A 6,000-nucleotide genomic window follows, 5' to 3' on the forward strand; every position below is an offset into this window, starting at 1 on the left:
ATCGTTCGACGACACGAGCTCGGTCCCAGGATTGGAACCCTCCGGATCTGTGACTCATGATGAGACTGCTAGCACAGGTATATGGGCAAAGGGAAAGTTGTACTATCTAGTGCTCTTGTGAAGCGTGTGTAAGTTGCCATTTGTCTGGGGAGCTCGCAATCTACAAGTTTCCCCCACTACTGTATGTTACTGAATCCCGCAGGAGACAATACCATAGGCTTAATCAGCGTCCCATCGCTCCCACAAGTAAATAAGCCTGTCACGGTAGACCAGGTCTTACCAACACATTAATACCGGGATTCTGGATTGAGCACAAAAGTAGGGCAAAATAAATTGTAATTTATTAATTTTCAGACAAACACACAAATCTTCACAATTACACTGGATAAAACACTTACTGGGAAGGGGATACGAAATCAAATATCCACGGAACAAATGACTTAACAACAAAGTCTCTGGACACCCCTGCACGCATGCAAGTGGGTGTGCGATTTGAGCCGTGCGACAGTCCTTGGCTAGGGGCACAACTTGCCTCCCCTATATCTCCGCCAAAAGGAATAATTTCGTAAAGTCCTTACAGGATTCGTTCAAGAATTCCCAGCTAAAACTAATTCTGGAAGAGGGGTGCAATTCTTCGTTACGGTGTAGTTAACCCCTCACGCTTTGGAACAACTGACGCTGTACTTGGACATTTCTTAGATGAAATCAGGTGAATCTGACTAGGATGTGGCTGCAGGCATTCTTATAGGGTTAAGAGCCCTAATCCTAACATACACAGCAATCCACCCATGGGAACAACTTTTTCCACATATCCCCGACTTGCCAGGAGTTCCTAGAATGAGCAGAAGTTGATTTCCGGTCTGCTAAGAGCATGCGCCAACCTGACACCTAAGCTGCTTCGCATACCGGGCCCAACCTTGCGACTGTAAATCTGGGGTTTGGCTACCAAGTGTGAAGTGCTCATACTTTGCACTGGTATCTGATACTTAGCAATATCCTGGCTGTCACGGGAGCTTGTACAGGGTTATAATATAACACAAATTCACTGAGTTGAATCGAATGCGAATAAGATATGATAAATAAAGTTTATTCCTTGAAGAAGGTGAACACACAAGATATACAAATAACACACAGAATATGAACACTTACTTAGGGTTTGGGCAATGAAGCAATCAGGATCTGGATTGGCAATTCATTCACGATACAGCATACAGATGAAGACAAAAATGAAGACACTGGGCATAGAGTTTACATCAGTTATATAGGATTTAAGCCCTATCCCTTAACATTGGGTGTCAGGTATTGGTTACCAATTACCTACACCCAATTACCCCTTGCCACCTCACGTGGGAAGCCAGGTAATACCTGCCCACAGGGGTGGGCATTATTCTAATCAAGGGCTCATTTCCCTAGCCCCACTCTAAAGAATAGGCGCCTCCAAATCTGCCAGAAGAATATCTGGACAGGAAAACCTTTGTCTGTAAGTGTGATTTACAACACCTACAGACCACTCAAGTCATGCTCTTCTCCGCCCTATCATATGCAATCAGGGTGGGGGAGCCTTTGATCAGGGGGTCTGTTGTAGACTGATAGTCGCCCCCTAGACATTAACATACTGCAGAGCCAGTATCTTTCCCGGGCTTTTATGCCAGACACCAAATACAGTACATTTTCACAATTATATATATATTAAAATAATCCGTTCGGCTGGGCCGAGCGGGCTACAAAATGCCAGATCCTCATGCCAGAGAGGATTCTACACGGTGGCCAATTTTTAGCTCGCTACAGCCCACCGAACCGGAGTTATAGAAATTCAATTTAAATGCACATTTACAGACATTGCATTTCTCTGCCATTGAAGTCAATGGCAGAAACCCAATCTGAACAATTAACCTGCTTCCGTTCTGTTGCTCAGAGAGGGTCGGTATTTGCCACGCAGTCATGCTGGAACGATGACTACATGCTGGCCAAATCCCAGCTCTCTAGTCCGCACAGAACCTGAGTTATGGACTTAAGGTTTTTACCGTTTTACACGTAGCCGTTTACCTTGCGGCTTTTACCTCCATTGGAATCAATAGGGCCGGCGCCGCCATGGGAAATGCATGGGCTGGCGTCGCCATAGGATTCAATGGGACCTCCGCTACCATTGGAGTCAATGGGCAACTCACACTTTTTTACAGTTAACCCTACTACGTTCGGTTGAGGGGAGAGGGCTGGAAATTGGCATGCAGTCATGCCAGATCAGTGACTACATCCTGGCCAAATCCTAGCCCTCTGGTCCCCACGGAACCGGAGTTATGGGTTTTCAGTTTACACTGTTTTGGACTTAGTGTTTGAGAGCTACGCGGCTTTCTCCGCCATTGCTGGCAATGGTGCCATCTTCGTGGCGAGTGCGACCCTTTCTCACCGCCATTAATAGTCTGACACGGTTGGGGTCGAGTAAGGGGGTTCCTGGGGCCTAGGAAAGAATTTTATTCCGGGGTGCTCTAGAACCGAAGTTTCCCACGCCAATTGGTCGTGAACTTGACCGAGGCCTGATCAAAGCTCTTTTCAGACATTGTTTCCGCTCTTGCGGTTTTGCAGTCTGGCTGGCTGCCAGCTCGTTCCTGGAGGTCCGATTTGAGAAATCCCCATCGAAATGCATTACTCCATTCACTTTCAGTGGGGAACCGCCGCTCCTCCTCTTGGGCGCCACCTGCAGGTCTTCCGTGATATCGGACCCAAATCGCTGGAATCTCCATAGGGTTACATGGGGCTCCAATGGCAACCTATGGAGAGACTGCAAAATGGAGACAGCAAAGGCGGGAAAGGGGACAAAGGGCAATAAACATATAAATGCAATTAACCCTTTCCCTCCCGATCTGATCCCAGTGTATGGGGTTGGTACATACACTGCAAAGGTACAAACACCAATAATTTTACCAACAAAAACATCCAGCACATAAAACAGTTTGCCATGAGGCAGGGGAATAAAGATACATGAAATCCCTCTAAATGTGGGAAACATGACAACCAAGGGACGTACCTTTTGGTTTGAGGCAGGGGAACATATGTATTACCGGTACATTTCTGGTTAAGCCCTCACCTCCCAGACGGTGGAAGGGGGTGCCTAATGGGGTGACCCCTTTATTACTCGCTTGGCACCCCTCCCCCGTCACACCGGCCACCCTAACACCTAGGGTCTCTGAGGCTTTTCAACTCCGGACTTCTCTAGACACTGGGGCACCAACATAGCAGGGTGCCCTTTGAAGTTCGGAGATGAAAAATCCCTCAGCTCATTCATCCATAACATATGGGCATGTTAATGGATTCATTGCTGGCTGACAGGAAAGGGTTCCTGCCTTTACATTTAAAACAACATTGAAATACAGTTTATTTTTATATGTAGGTTTTGTATGTGCTACAAATATAAAACCCATATGTTTGTTCATGGTACACTTTTACTAGCTACACTTCAAAAATTAGAGTGCTAGCTCTTTCCAATCGTAAGTTATCCACTTAATTGAAGGGGCTCTGTGATGTGGTTTGACTTATTATCGGCCTGGTTTACAAACCGGCATACAATGTATCCGTGCTGGCTTTGATCAGTAACCACAGACACGCGTCACAAATTCACCTCAAGTGGATAACGAGACAGTCGGATATATGGTAGCAAGAAGGTACATCAGCTAAATCGCAGACCACTTATTCAATTGACTTTGCGGTTTCGACGTCTGTGGTCTAGAAAGTGATACCTATCTTCAAGGCAGCCACTTATTCGCAGGCACGCTTATTCAATCAATGCTTGGCACAGCGCTAGAAGCTCCCCCTTGTTTCACGAATGCAATTGCACAGTTCAAATACATTCATATAACTGCAGCTAGCTTCTAGGCTGCAAAACAGGGACAATAAAGATAGTGTAGGGGAAAACATGGCATTATGGTGACCATACAATTTAACCCCTTCAGTCCCAACAAGGTTTAGGGTTAACAAGCCGGGAATAATACCTTTATTATTGGCCCGGTTAACCCTTCACCGCCCCAGCCAAACCATTACATTTAATATTCAGGGACTCCATTTCCACAGGCTCACTACTACAAGTTCGGTGTAAAGCAGATGTGGTGCCTATATTTAAAAAGGTAGCTAGATCACAACATGTGAATTACAGACCTGTAAGCCTGAAATCAAAAGTGGGGAAGCTACTTGAAGGTTTAGTATGAAATAATATTCAGGATTGCCTAATGGAAAACAAAATGATTAGTAATAGTCAGCATGAATTTACTGTATGAAGGATCGTTGTGCCAAACTAACCTTGTTAGTTTCTTTGAGGAGGTACAGCAAGTAGGAATTTAGACCAGGGTAATGCAGTTGATGTGGTCTACTTAGATTTTACAATGGCTTTTGATATGGTTCCACACGAGATTAGTGTACAAAATAATGCAAATTGGACTCAGTAAACATATTTGCATCTGGATTGAAAACTAGATGAAGGATATTCAACAGAGAGTTGTCATAAATTGAACTTTTTTAGGTTGGGCTAAAGTTGTGAGTGGAGTACCTCAAGGATCGGTACTGGGACCCCTGCTTTTTAACTTATTTTATAATGACCTTAAGGTTAGCATACTGAGAAAAGTCTCCATCTTTGCAGATGACACTAAATTGTGTAAGGTAGGTGAATCGGAGCAGGATGTCATTTCTCTCCAGAAAATGTTGGATAGACTGTAAACTTGGGCAGGTAAATTGAAGATAAGGTGTAATACAAGTTTATACATATGGGCAACAAGAATAAGCAGGCAGCTTACAAATTAAATGGGGTTAAATTAGGAGAATCCTTGTGGGAGAAGGATTTAGGAGTACTTGTAGACAGCAGGCTTAGCAATGGTGCCCAAAGTCATGCAGTAGCTACAAAGGCAAACAAGATCTTATCTTCCATTAAACGGACAATTGATGGAAGGCGAGTAAACATAATTATGCCTCTTTATAAAGCATTAGTAAGACCACACCTTGAATATGGAGTACAATGTTGGGCACCACTCCATAGAAAAGACATTACAAAACTAGAGAAAGTGCAGAGAAGAGCCAACAAATTAATAAAGGGGATGGATAATCTGATTTATGATGAGTGAATAGCTAGATTACATTTATTTACATTAGAAAAGAGGCATCTAAGAGGGGATTCGATAACTATATATAAATATATTCAGGGACAATACAAAGAGCTATCAAAAGAACTATTGTCATCATAACTCCCAGGACATACTTGAAAACGAGGGGTAACTGTCAATAAATTACTCCCTGGAAAAACATTGTATAAATAAATAACTCATCCCAATGGCAGTACCAATGACACAGGTTCATCCCTTAAAGTTGGAGGAAATGAGTTTTCACCAGCAACAAAGGAAAGGGTTTGTTATGATAAGAGAAGTTAAAATGTGGAATTCATTACCCATGGAGAGTGTGATGGCAAATACACTAGATATCTTCAAAAAAAAAGTTGGACATCTTTTTAGAAAGGAAAGGTATACAGGTATATACCAAAAACATAAACATGGGAAGGCTGTTGATCCAGGGAGTAATCTGATGCCAATATTTCAGGTCAGAAAGGAATTTATTTTTTTCCTTATGAAATATCATTGGATGATATTTCACTGTGTTTTTTGTTTGCCTTCCTCTGAATCAATATACAGAGGCGACCAACTTTATTCTAACTCGGCTAGTTCCGCAAATTTGGGTATATCCCGATGATGTTCGGTTTTGTACCGTTTTCGGCCGGAGTGTATTGCGTTATTTTCCCGGCTGTGATTTAAGCATTTTATTCCCGCTGGCTGCAATACTGCAATGCCGTGTAAAAACACATGGCGGCGTTTGCGAGCTGTTGTCTTTAAAGCCGTCCCCTATAACCCCTAACATACAGCACTGTACATTTTTATTCATAGTGTACATGTGCAGGGGGTCTCCAGAGCTGAACCGCGTTGGTTTCAGGTCGGGGGACCCCGTGCTCCCCGAGATAAGACCCCTTTA

Source organism: Ascaphus truei, chromosome 4, assembly GCF_040206685.1.
Source record: "Ascaphus truei isolate aAscTru1 chromosome 4, aAscTru1.hap1, whole genome shotgun sequence".
NCBI classification, from domain to species: domain Eukaryota; kingdom Metazoa; phylum Chordata; class Amphibia; order Anura; family Ascaphidae; genus Ascaphus; species Ascaphus truei.